Below are 14,553 nucleotides of genomic sequence, written 5' to 3'. Positions count from 1 at the left end.
ACTATAACATTTACAAAGCTTCGAATTCATGTACTGGTGTAATATCATATACATGTGACCGGCAGGGTCAATATGTTTTCCATAGTTCTGGGTCAAGTGAACTCGACTAACTGATAATCTATTGGATCAGTACAAATGACGAATCGATCTACTCGAGGTTCAAAGTTCAATCTATGTACAAATACGACATAAAAAAACATAGTCTGGTTGGTGATCTTAAATTCAATCCTACGTGATGATATAATATCTTGAAGAAAAAAACTATTGTTTCTCCTATTATTCCAACTAATCTCATTATATTGATTTAATATCAAATATTCTTAAAATGACATGCCAGCTTGCTCACCTCCAATTTTTAATTCCATGGCATAGATATATTATCCATAATGGTAAGTGTATGGAACCTAATTAATTCAATGTACATACTTAATATCGGTTTTGCTATAGCACATCTAAATTCTATGTCAATGATTTTACATGAAGATTCATGCGGGTATTTACTTTTTTCTTTTTCTTTTTCTTTTTTCTATTCTTTTTATGTTTGATTGTCACTTAGATGTGCAATAATTAGGGCACATCTAGATGTGCCCCAGAAAGACCCAATGTTATGTTATATCATGTACAATGTTAGATGTTCCTCTAACTCAGAATTTTATTATATGTATCAACTTTATATTGCATAAGAATGACCCACAACTCATGCACACGAAATAATCGAGCAGCTGGATTTTGGATGAAAAATATTTGCATTACATGCATTTTCATTATTTTTTATGGACATATGGTCAAATATGCACACTCGAGAATGTGTCGGTGTATATAACATCATGTACTTACAAACAAAGAGAGTGTTCCCTTGCCATACTTATATTTTCCTTGAGTTAATACTTCTATGTTAAAGGTTTACTCCCAATCTTTGTTGACTCTCCTCGAATGTCCAATCGACAACATGCATCAATGGCACCACCTCTCACTGGGATCATCTCTTATGCACAAAAATTGTTGATTTGCATGGTTCATTATATCCTAGCTTGGTGAAATTATTACTAAGCAAAAAATCATCGATACTCAATCGATGGATTCTAATAAAACAGAAGAAGTCTAAATAGTACATCCTAGAATAGTTAAGAACTTGTTGTACTTATATTTACATCGAAGTTAATAATTTTATGTTCAAAGTTTACATTCAAAGCCAAAATTCTAAATATACATAAGAGTTTTTTACATGTATATTACATGCATTACTAATTAATTAATATATCTATTTCTATTTTTAGGGGCACAAAAAAGTTTGGGACCTAGACTGCTAAATGTATCAAAGCTCCTTAAGACATCTTGGAAAACCAATGTGATAGTGTTCTGTTTATTAGACATAGCCAGTTTAAGGGAGTTGTCTTCTACAGAATGCAAATCTTTGTAATACCACATATTCATCGACAAAACCAAGAAGCTAACTATTCAAATATGAGGTCCAAATACTAACTTACTGCATCAGTTTGTTAGTATTGTTTGTTTCCCCCTGCTTCCATATACAACATATACATACACATTGAAATTACCTCAAGTCAACATCCTTTTTACTTTGAACAGAAAGAACCATAATCATGAAGTGTGGCAACTGATGACACATGACTTGCATATTTTTAATTATAATAGCTAAGCAATTGAATTTAATTATTTTTTGTGCTCATGTAGTATCACAAATAGCGTAATGCTTTCACATGTACATGTGTGTTATACGCAAAAAAAAGTGTACAATCAAGTGGCCTGCTATTTTCTGGAAATTCAGTGGCCTCATCCGGGATATCACATGTACTGGTCTAATATCATGTACAAAGTACCAATCATCTCGTGATTTAGTTTAATGTCTACCTTAGAGCCAACAACTGCTTGAACAAGGACTTCTACTATGCCATTTACTAAGCTTCAAAGTCATGTACTGGTGTAATATCATATACATGTGACCGGCTGGGTCGATACGTTTTCCATAGTGCTAGGTCTAGTGAACTTCACTAACTGATAACCTATTGGTTCAGTACAAATGACGAATCAATCTACTCGAGGTTCAAACTTCAATCTGTGTGCAATTTTCTATTATTATTTTTGAAAAAGGAGGATCATCCCCGGCCTCTACATCCGAAAGATGCATGCGGCCATAATCTGTGTGCAAATAGAAAATAAAAAACCCATGGTCGATCTGCTTGGTGATCTGAACTTCAATCCTACATGATGATATAATATGTTGCAAAAAAACTATTGTTTGTTCTATTATTCCAACTAATCTCAACATATTGATTTAATATCAATTATTCACAAAATGACATGCCAGCTTGCTTGCCTCTAATTTTTAATTCCGTGGCATAGATATATTATCCATAATGGTAAGTGTATGGAATCTCATTAATTCCATGTACAGATATAAATATCGGTTTTGCTAGAGCAGAATTCATTATATGTATATATATCAACTTTATATTACATAAGAACGACCCACAACTCATGCACACAGAATAATCGAGCAAATGGATTTTGAATGAAAAATATTTGGAACACATCCATTTCCATTATTTTTTTTCAGACATTAGCCTAAAAGTTATGGTCAAATATGCATATTGGAGAATGTGTCGGTGTATATAACGTCATGTACTTACAAACAAAGAGTGTGTTCCCTTGCCGTACTTATATCTTTCTTGAGTTAATACTTCTATGTTCAAGGTTTGCTCCCAATCTTTGTTAGCTCTCCTCAATTGTCCAATTGACTCCATGCATCAATGGAACCACCTCTCATGGGAATCATCTCTTATGCACATAAAATGTTGATTTGCGTGGTTTATTGTATGCTAGTTTGATGAAATTATCACTGAGCAAAGGATCATGGATACTCGATCGATGGATTCTGATAAAACAGAAGTGTAAAATGTACATTCTAGAATAGTTAATATGACCAGAACCATTCCCTTGCTTTACTTATATATACCTCAAGTTAATAATTTTGTGCTCACGGTTTACATTGGAAAAAAAATTCTAAATATATAGAAGATTTTTAAATCTATATTACATACATTACAAATTAAGATATCTATTCCTATTTTTAGGGGCACAAAAAAGTTTGGGACCTAGACTACTAAATGTATCACACACTACCAGAAATTATCTAGTTGCCGACGGCCTCATCTATGCCGACGGCGCCCGTCGGCATAAATGGACATATGCCGACGGCCAAGGGCAGGCCGTAGGCGTAGAATAGCCGTCGGCATGTGTGTATCTATGCCGACGGGGGCCGTCGGCATATTACGGCCGTCGGGACAGCTCGCGGTACGCCTACGGGGACCGTCGGCATAGAAGAGGCCGTCGGCATAGAAAGGGCCCACCTACCCGATTAGCGGCGACCGTTTGACGGCGTCAAAACTACGCCGACGGGGGATAACGGCGGCCGTCGGCATAGAATTGCTAACATCACCGATCCGCGCCGTCGACACGTCATCGATCCGAGGGAGTGAGGGCCTGTGGTGTGGCAGAGATATGCCGATGGCATAGCCGTCGGCATAGTCCTAGCCCATGCTATCTGCCACGTCATCAATCCGCGTGCAATGCCATGTCATCGATCCGTGGGATCGTAGCTCCGTGTGCGCAGCTATGGCCGTCGGCATACCTTTATTTTTTTATTTTTAGTTTATATATTTATTATTTTGTATTTTTTCACAACATAAATGTGCCTTATCTAAACAAAAAACATATGCCCCGATGGTATATCGATTGCCCCCCTCACGGACGTCACTGCCGCCGTGTCACGGAGCGGGGAAACGATCGACATGGAGGGAATCTGGTTAGAGGGGGGATTCGGGGTGGCCTTCGGGGTGTAGCTATGCCACCGAAACATCGCACGGGTCCTGATGCATGTGCGAAAGTGTTCTGGAATGCGTAGACGCCCGTCTTGGGGCTCCGTGGTGTGGCCCCCTTCCACGGAAGGCAGAGCAGCCGTCACTTAGAGGGGGGGATGGTGCGGGTGCGGTGGAACCGAAGGGAATCTAGTGTTGGGTTGGGTTCAGACCGTGTTCGCGGATGTTGCTATGGGCTGACCTATGGCAACCAGGCGGAAGAGTCCACCGGTCAAAGCCCGCCCGGCGAAAGTCAAAGGGCTAGATCTACTCGTCAACTAGGATTCGGGGTGGCCTTTGGGGTGTAGCTATGCCACCGAAACATCGCACGGGTCCCGATGCATGTGTGAAAGTGTTCTGGCATGCGTAGACGCCCGTCTTGGGGCTCCATGGTGTGGCCCCCTCCACGGAAGGCAGAGCCGCCGTCACTTGGAGGGGGGATGGTGCGGGTGCGGTGGAACCGGAGGGAATCTAGTGTTGGGTTGGGTCCAAACCGTGTTCGGGGATGTTGCTATGGGCTGACCTATCGCAACCAGGTGGAAGAGTCCACCGGTCAAAGCCCGTCCGGCGAAAGTCAAAGGGCTAGATCTACTGGTCAACTGGGATTCGGGGTGGCCTTCGGGGTGTAGCTATGCCACCGAAACATCGCACGGGTCCCGATGCATGTGTGAAAGTGTTCTGGCATGCGTAGACGCCCGTCTTGGGGCTCCATGGTGTGGCCCCCTCCACGGAAGGCAGAGCCGCCGTCACTTAGGAGGGGGGATGGTGCGGGTGCGGTGGAACCGGAGGGAATCTAGTGTTGGGTTGGGTCCAGACCGTGTTCGGGGATGTTGCTATGGGCTGACCTATCGCAACCAGGTGGAAGAGTCCACCGGTCAAAGCCCGTCCGGCGAAAGTCAAAGGGCTAGATCTACTGGTCAACTGGGATTCGGGGTGGCCTTCGGGGTGTAGCTATGCCACCGAAACATCGCATGGGTCGCGATGCATGTGTGAAAGTGTTCTGGCATGCGTAGACACCCGTCTTGGGGCTCCGTGGTGTGGCCCCCCTCCACGGAAGGTAGAGCAGCCGTCAGTTAGAGGGGGGGATGGTGCGGGTGCGGTGGAACCGGAGGGAATCTAGTGTTGGGTTGGGTCCAGACCGTGTTCGGGGATGTTCCTATGGGCTGACCTATCGCAACCAGGTGGAAGAGTCCACCGGTCAAAGCCCGTCCGACGAAAGTCAAAGGGCTAGATCTACTGGTCAACTAGGATTCGGGGTGGCCTTCGGGGTATAGCTATGCCACCGAAACATCGCACGGGTCCCGATGCATGTGTGAAAGTGTTCTGGCATGTGTAGACGCCCGTCTTGGGGCTCCGTGGTGTGGCCCCCCTCCACGGAAGGCAGAGCAGCCGTCACTTAGAGGGGGGATGGTGCGGGTGCGGTGGAACCGGAGGGAATCTAGTGTTGGGTTGGGTCCAGACCGTGTTCGGGGATGTTTCTATGGGCTGACCTATCGCAACCAGGTGGAAGAGTCCACCGGTCAAAGCCCGTCCAGCGAAAGTCAAAGGGCTAGATCTACTGGTCAACTAGGATTCGGGGTGGCCTTCGGGGTGTAGCTATGCCACCGAAACATCGCACGGGTCCCGATGCATGTGTGAAAGTGTTCTGGCATGCGTAGACGCCCGTCTTGGGGCTCCATGGTGTGGCCCCCCTCCACGGAAGGCAGAGCAGCCGTCACTTAGAGGGGGGATGGTGCGGGTGCGGTGGAACCGGAGGGAATCTAGTGTTGGGTTGGGTCCAGACCGTGTTCGGGGATGTTGCTATGGGCTGACCTATCACAACCAGGTGGAAGAGTCCACCGGTCAAAGCCCGTCCGCGAAAGTCAAAGGGCTAGATCTACTGGTCAACTGGGATTCGGGGTGGCCTTCGGGGTGTAGCTATGCCACCGAAACATCGCACGGGTCCCGATGCATGTGTGAAAGTGTTCTGGCATGCGTAGACGCCCGTCTTGGGGCTCCGTGGTGTGGCCCCCCTCCACGGAAGGCAGAGCAGCCGTCACTTAGAGGGGGGATGGTGCGGGTGCGGTGGAACCGGAGGGAATCTAGTGTTGGGTTGGGTCCAGACCGTGTTCGGGGATGTTGCTATGGGCTGACCTATCACAACCAGGTGGAAGAGTCCACCGGTCAAAGCCCGTCCAGCGAAAGTCAAAGGGCTAGATCTACTGGTCAACTGGATTCGGGGTGGCCTTCGGGGTGTAGCTATGCCACCGAAACATCGCACGGGTCCCCCAATGCATGTGTGAAAGTGTTCTTGGCATAGCGTAGACGCCCGTCTTTGGGGCTCCGTGGTGTGGCCCCCTCTCACGGAAGGCAGAGCAGGCGTCACATAGAGGGGGGGATGGTGCGTGTGCGGTGGAACCGGAGGAATCTAGTGTTGGGTTGGGTCCAGACCGTGTTCGGGGATGTTGCTATGGGCTGACCTATCGCAACCAGGTGGAAGAGTCCACCGGTCAAAAGCCCGTCCGGCGAAAGTCAAAGGGCTAGATCTACTGGTCAACTGGGATTCAGGGGTCGGCCTTCGGGGTGTAGCTATGCCACCGAAACATCGCACGGGTCCCGATGCATGTGTGAAAGTGTTCTGGCATGCGTAGACGCCCGTCTTGGGGCTCCGTGGTGTGGCCCCCCTCCACGGAAGGCAGAGCAGCCGTCACTTAGAGGGGGGGATGGTGCGGGTGCGGTGGAACCGGAGGGAATCTAGTGTTGGGTTGGGTCCAGACCGTGTTCGGGGATGTTGCTATGGGCTGACCTATCACAACCAGGTGGAAGAGTCCACCGGTCAAAGCCCGTCCGACGGAAGTCAAAGGGCTAGATCTACTGGTCAACTGGGATTCGGGGTGGCCTTCGGGGTGTAGCTATGCCACCGAAACATCGCATGGGTCGCGATGCATGTGTGAAAGTGTTCTGGCATGCGTTAGACGCCCGTTCTTGGGGCCTCCGTGGTGTGGCCCCCTTCCACGGCAGGCAGAGCAGCCGTCTTAGGGATGGTGCGGGTGCGGTGGAAACCGGAGGGAATCTAGTGTTGGGTTGGATTAGACCGTGTTTCGGGATGTTGCTATGGGCGACCTATCGCAACCAGGTGGAAGAGTCCACCGGTCAAAGCCCGTCCGGCGAAAGTCAAAGGGCTTGATCTACTGGTCAACTGGGATTCGGGTGGCCTTCGGGGTGTAGCTATGCCACCGAAACATCGCACGGGTCCCGATGCATGTGTGAAGTGTTCTAGCATCGTAGACGCCCGTTCTTGGCTCCGTGGTTTGCCCCCCTCCACTGGAAGGCAGAGCCGTCAACTTGGAGGGGGATGGTTTTGGTGCGTATGGAACCGGAGGGATCTAGTGGTTGGGTTGGGTCCAAACCGTGTTCGGGATGTTGCTATGGGCTGACCTATCGCAACCAGGTGGAAGAGTCCACCGGTCAAAGCCCGTCCAGCGAAAGTCAAAGGGCTAGATCTACTGGTCCAACTAGATTCGGGGTGGCCTTCGGGGTGTAGCCGGGGTGTAGCTATGCCACCGAAACATCGCACGGGTCCCGATGCATGTGTGAAAGTGTTCTGGCATGCGTAGACGCCCGTCTTGGGGCTCCATGGTGTGGCCCCCTCCACGGAAGGCAGAGCCGCCGTCACTTGGAGGGGGGATGGTGCGGGTGCGGTGGAACCGGAGGGAATCTAGTGTTGGGTTGGGTCCAAACCATGTTCAGGGATGTTGCTATGGGCTGACCTATCGCAACCAGGCGAAAGAGTCCACCGGTCAAAGCCCGCCCGGAGAAAGTCAAAGGGCTAGATCTACTAGTCAACTAGGATTCGGGGTGGCCTTCAGGGTGTAGCTATGCCACTGAAACATCGCACGGGTCCCGATGCATGTGTGAAAGTGTTCTGGCATGCGTAGACGCCCGTCTTGGGGCTCCATGGTGTGGCCCCCTCCACGGAAGGCAGAGCCGCTGTCACTTGGAGGGGGGATGGTGCGGGTGCGGTGGAACCGGAGGGAATCTAGTGTTGGGTTGGGTCCAAACCGTGTTCGGGGATGTTGCTATGGGCTGACCTATCGCAACCAAGTGGAAGAGTCCACCGGTCAAAGCCCGTCCGGCGAAAGTCAAAGGGCTAGATCTACTGGTCAACTAGGATTCGGGGTGGCCTTCAGGGTGTAGCTATGCCACCGAAACATCGCATGGGTCGCGATGCATGTGTGAAAGTGTTCTGGCATGTGTAGACACCCGTCTTGGGGCTCCGTGGTGTGGCCCCCCTCCACGGAAGGTAGAGCAGCCGTTAGTTAGAGGGGGGGATGGTGCGGGTGCGGTGGAACCGGAGGGAATCTAGTGTTGGGTTGGGTCGGGGTGTAGCTATGGGTGGGGCTATGGGTGGAACTTATAACGTATGGATTAGTGAACTATTTAAACAGGTCAAATTGCTTGTCCCTGGGCGAGGTGGGACTATTTTTTCGAAAAAAGTGGTTGCCATCTATGCCTACGGCCTTGCTGTCGGCATAGGCCTCCTATCAATGCCGACGGCCTGGCCGTCGGCATATGCCTCTTATCCACTCGCCAGCTCTATCCCTGGCAGGTGGGACCAAACCTATGCCGTCGGCACAGGGTGCCACGTGGCACGGCAATCTATGCCGACAGCTATGCCGTCGGCATAGGATGGCCTTATCCGTTGCGGTTAGCCCCCACCACTCATTCCCCATCTCCCCTCTGCCCCATCCTAGACCCGCGCCGTCGCCCGATCCACTGCTCCGCCCGCCGCCGCCCTTCCCTTCCCTTGCTCCAGTCGCCGCCGCCGCCCTTCCCTCGCCCTGCGCCGCCGCCCCACCCGCGCTCTGGGCCGCCGCCGCCCTTCGCTTGCCACTCCCCGTAGCCGCCCCACTTGCGCTCCGTCCCGGCCTCGTCGTCTCGGCCCGCGCCGCCGCCGCCCTTCCGTTGCCGCAGTGGGACACGTCGACTCCTCCCCGACCACCCCTCGGCCGCGCCCTCGTCGAGCTCGGTCCGACCGGACCTCCCCGAGCCCACTCCGCCCTCACCGTCGCTCCGGCCGGCGGCTAGGCTCCACCGGCCCTCCTCTGCCGCTGCTCCGGCCGGCCTAGCCCGAGCCCGAGCTCCCCTCCGTCTCCCCCTCCGTGCCTGCCCTCCCCCCGAGCCAGCCCTTCCCCATGGTGAGCTCGTTCCCTCCCTCTCTGAAGCAATTTTTTTGTTAATTTAGTTAGATGATAGATGGATGGATGCATTATGTATGATGATAGATGGTTATATGGATGGATGCATTATGTATGATGATAGTTAGATGATAGATGATTTGATGATAGTTAGAAATGTGAGAAATGCAATAAATGCAAAAAAAATTGGATGATAAATCATGATGTTGATGATGATAGATTATGATGTTGATGATGATAGATGATGATGCTTTTTTATGCCTTGTTAATTTTTAGATGATGATGATGATGTCCATTTTTTTGCGGAAGAGATGATAGATGATGATGATTTTTTTATGCTTCGATAATTGTTACATGATGATAGATGATGATGATAATGATGATATTGTGATGTTCTTAATTTTTGTCACGGTGCAGGTTCTGTGGTGTTCCATCTCGGTGGAGTGATCATCGTAAGAGCTGTTGGTCCCCGATTGTCCCTCTGTTATTCAACTACTTCCTCTACAGCCGAGGGTGAGCTACGAATCATGTGACTAGATTTATTCTCAAGTCAACTGACGTAACCTAGGCGTCTCCCGTCCGAAAGGGTTTCATGGATAAATATGCATTCAATTGCATATTTATCACCGCAGCTCTTTCGGATTGTCCAGCGTTTTCCACGGACAGCCCGAGGATGTGTAGATTGGGTATGTTCTCCATGTTTTACCCCGTTCCGAGACAGGATTTCGGCGGCGCCTCCCCATTGTTCTCCGGAGCACATTCTCTCGGCTATTTGCCGAGACGTGTATCTGGAGAACAGTGGGGAGGTGCTGCCGAAATTTTGTCTCGGAACGGGGTAGAATGGAGAACGTACTCAATCTACACATCCTCGGGGTGGGATTAGGACCCATCTTTACCTATTAGAGATGTAGGTGGATTAAACGCGGTAGAAACTAAAAATTTGATGCCATTAATTTAAGTGAATCCTTAATTATGTTGTGTGGGTTGCAAAAAAGCAGAGGATGGCAGATAATCAGTGGATGTACAGTGGTTTTATCCATCGGAATCGAGTAACATCAGAGTGGATCGCGAAAACCGATGTGTATTTGAAGGAGATATTCCGTCGTCCAATGAGAATTATCCCACCATGCCCCTGTGCGAGATGTGCCAGATGTCACCGTAGAAATCAGACGGACATGAGTGAGCACCTTCGCACGCACGGATATATGCCAAACTTTGACATGCCCCCGATAAACATAGCCGAGCAGGACCGTGGTAGAGAGGAGGTGATGCGACAATGCATCGATGGATATGAGGACGACGGGGTCAGGGACATGCTAGATGATGTCATTGTTGCAGAAACGACAAATGCGACACCTTCAGAGAATGAACCGGAGGAGCCGGAGGCAACCGCAAAGGCCTTCTTGGAGGTCTTGGCCTCGTCGAAGAAACCTCTTTATGCGGGTGCGAAAATATCTCAGCTGGATGCCATCTCGCAACTGATTGCAGTCAAGGCTGAGTACGGCTGTAGCCAGAAATGCTTCGAAGCATTCCTGGGAGTATGGGCTAACAGCCTCCCTGAGGGTCATGAACTGCCGAAAAGCATGTACGATACAAAGAAAATCATGAAGGCACTCTCTATGGATTATGAGAAAATAGATGTTTTCCCGAAAAATTGCCTTTTGTTTAGGCACGAGTATGCGGATGAAAAGTACTGTAGGAAGTGCGGTTCATCTCGGTACATTGAGGTGGTCGGTGAGGATGGTGAGAAAAAGCAGATAACCATCCCCGTTAAGGTTCTTCGGTATCTTGATTTTATAAAAAGACTGCAGCACCTTTTCATCACGAAGGAGTCTGCCAAAATGATGAAGTGGCACAAGGAAGGTATAAGGTACAATCCAAAAAAAATCATACATCCATCGGGAGGGGAAGCATGGAAGTCATTCGATGAAGAATACCCCGAGGAAGCAGCCGAGGCTGGGAATGTCAGAATAGCCATATCAGGTGATGGGTTGAATCCATATGGTATGTCGTCCAATCCGTACAGCTGCTGGCCTATGTTTGTAATTCCACTCAATCTTCCTCCCGGTGCCCTAATGCAACGGAAGACCATGTTCTTGTCGCTCATCATTCCGGGGCCTGACTACCCGGGGAAGCAATTGGGTGTGTTTATGCAGCCGCTTGTGGATGCTTTGCATCATTCTTGGTACTTTCTGAGGTTGACATACGACCGGGATCCGCAGAGAAATTTCTTGATGAAAGTTTGGTTGCACTATTGCATGCATGACTTTCCCGGCTATGCTCTATTCTGCGGATGGTGTACAAGTGGTAAGATGCCATGCCCAGTGTGCATGCAGGCTCTGCGAATGATTTGGCTGAGTAAGGGTGGCAAGTATGTAGCCTTTGACCTGCATCGACAGTTCCTCCCTCCAGACCATCCAGACAGGAAAGACAAGAAGAACTTCATGAAAGGCCGGGTTGTTCATGAAGTAACCGAGATTCCAACATTTTCGGGGGCAGATGTTCTTGCTCAGCTAAAAGCTCTCAAGCCTAAAGTCAAAGGCAAAGGCAAAGCCAAAGCCAAAGGCTTCGAGGGATATGGTGAGACACACAACTGGACGCACATTACCCCCTTCTCGCAGCTTCCCTATTTCAAGGACCTCAAACTTCCTTACAATATTGATGTGATGCACACCGAAAAGAATGTGGCAGAGTCCCTTTTCCACACGATCCTCAACATTCCTGATAAGACGAAGGATAACGTAAAAGCTAGAGCCGATCAACAGAGAATTTGTGATAGACCACGCCTGAACATGAAGCCTCCCACAGGCGGTCGAAAAAATTGGTTCAAGCCAGATGCTGACTTTGTCCTTAAACCTCCAGAAAAAAAAAGAAGTACTTATCTGGCTGAAACAAATTTTGAAGTTCACCGATGGTTATGCATCGAATATAAGTAAGGGAGTCAATCTTTCAACGGGCAAAGTGACCGGCCTGAAGAGTCATGACTACCATGTATGGATTGAGCGGATAATGCCGGTGATGGTTCGAGGCTATGTCCCCGAGCATGTCTGGCGAGTGCTTGCCGAGCTTAGCCATTTCTTCCGCACGCTCTGTGCTAAAGAAGTAAGTAAAGATGTGATTGAAAAATTGCATAAGAAGGCACCAAAGTTGATAGTCAAGCTAGAGAAGATCTTTCCGCCAGGCTTCTTTACTCCGATGACACATCTCATTCTGCACCTCGCGAACGAGGTATTGTTGGGGGGCCCTGTGCAAAATCGCTGGCAGTATGGCCCTGAGAGGCAGAACAAGCATCTCCGACGGAAATGTGGAAACAAAGCTAAGATTGAAGCTTCCATAGCTGAGGCAGTTATCCTAGAGGAGGTGTCAGACCTCAGGACATCATACTATCCAGACCACGTTCCCCATCTGCATAACAAGGTGCCTCGATACAATATAGAAGAGCCCAAGTATCAACCCAGGCTCGATCTATTCAACGCGCAAGGTGGGAGGGCTGGGGCCTCGAAATCTTATAACATGCCACGACAAGAGTGGGAGGACCTCATGTTCTATATCTTGCACAACATCAAGGAAGTTGAGGAAGTGTGGATGAGGTAATACCACTACACCATTCCTTTATGTCTTCCACATCATCATGTTTCATGTTCACTTAGTCCCGGTCTAACACCGCTTATCTTTTTTAGTGATTTCGTTCAAGAGGAATGGACGGGAGTGAATCCTCCTACTGAGGCGGAGGCACTTACTATTCTCCGTCATGGAAACCCTAGACGTAAAAATTTTGTTGCTTGGTTCATGGAGAAAGTAATTTTCCACACTCCCCTATTAAATACCTACTTCAACATTTATTAGTTAACCAAACTAATGCACGCAACAATTTCCATTATACTTGTAGGGAAAAGATCCGAACATATCTATGGATGATGAATTGAGATGGGTTTCCATGGGTTTTGACCCTGCCGTCATGACATGTAAAAAGTATGATGTGAATGGGTATCGCTTCCATACAGAGGAGCACCAAAACAGCCGCCCCGATCCCAAAACTATAAATACTGGAGTGTACACCCCCGGTCAAAATTCAGTAGACTACTACGGAAGGGTACAAAATATATACGAGGTTAAATTCCGCCAGGGGCGTGAGACCCTAAGTATGCCTGTGTTCAAATGCCGATGGTTCGATCCGCGGGAGGGGGTAAAACATACGCATTCCATTGGTTTGGTTGAAGTTAAACCATCAACCGTCTATGTCGGAGCCGATCTCTTCATTGCGGCTACCCAAGCTACACAAGTATATTATCTGCCTTACCCATGCCAGAAAGTGTATCTAAAGGGTTGGGAAGTTGTGTTCAAGGTGTCGCCACATGGTAAGCTACCAGACCCGAATGAAGACGATTACTACAACATTAACCCCATGACATACGAGGGAGTGTTCTATCAAGAGCAACCTGATGATGATGATGATGATGTTGTTAGAAACGATGACGCTAGACCATTGGGTGATGATGATGTGGACCCAAACGTCGACGATGCATGGAATGATGGTGAGACCATTGTCAATGAAAATGACATACTTATGCTAGAAAAGTTAAACGAAGACGCTGACGACGAGGAAGAGCCTCCACCTCCGTCGGACGACGAAGATGATATGATTGATAGTGATGATGAGACGGACCGAGAAAGAGGTTACAACAGTGATGATTCATATGGGTTCTAGCAGATGTACGTTTCAAGTATTTTTTCTATAGTTTAGGAATATGCCTTTTTATGCATTTTTATTAATGTGTTTATTATCATGCCTTTTCCTTCATTTCATTAATTTACTAATTGCTTTTTCTCTTTTCAATGCAGGTTCGTGGAACATGGGCAAGGGGAAGGCCGACGGCATGGGTTTCCTACGCAAGGTCGTCGGCCTGCCTAGTCGGAGTGGTCGAGCACGTAATCCTCCCCCTCGGCTACTTGACGATGACTCCTCACAGGGAGGTCGAGGGAGAGGAGCCCCTAGAGGAGGAGGGGGCGGGGGGAGAGCCTCTAGAGGACGAGGTGCTGGGGGGAGAGCCACTACAGGGGGTCGCGGCCAGAAAGAGCGCACCCTCACCGACTTAGGGGTGTTGTCTTCGAGGCCCTCCTCTAGTGAGGTACCCTCCTCTAGTGAGGTACACTCTAGGGAGGAGGAGGAGGAGCAGGTGGTGGTGGAGGAGGAGGAGGAGGAGGAGGAGGTGGAGGAGGAGGAGGAGGCAGGTGAGGAGGAGGAGGAGGAGGTTGGGGAGGAGGTTGGGGAGGGGGAGGCAGGCGAGGAGGAGGGTGGTGGCGGGGATGATGGTGGTGACGGGAAGGGGGTTGACAAGAAGGGCTGGCTGCGTGGCAACGCAAAGCTACCAAAACAGGTTCCTGCTACTGAGGAGCAGAAGTGGCTCATTGAGCCCACGGGAAAAGAGTAAGTGGTTCATTATTTTGCTTGTCACATGCTTATTCCGGTTGTTATTTATTTTGCTTGTCACATGCTA

This window comes from Triticum urartu, chromosome 4 (assembly GCF_003073215.2).
Source record: "Triticum urartu cultivar G1812 chromosome 4, Tu2.1, whole genome shotgun sequence".
Lineage (NCBI taxonomy): Eukaryota > Viridiplantae > Streptophyta > Magnoliopsida > Poales > Poaceae > Triticum > Triticum urartu.
This window is presented reverse-complemented; position numbering follows the sequence as displayed.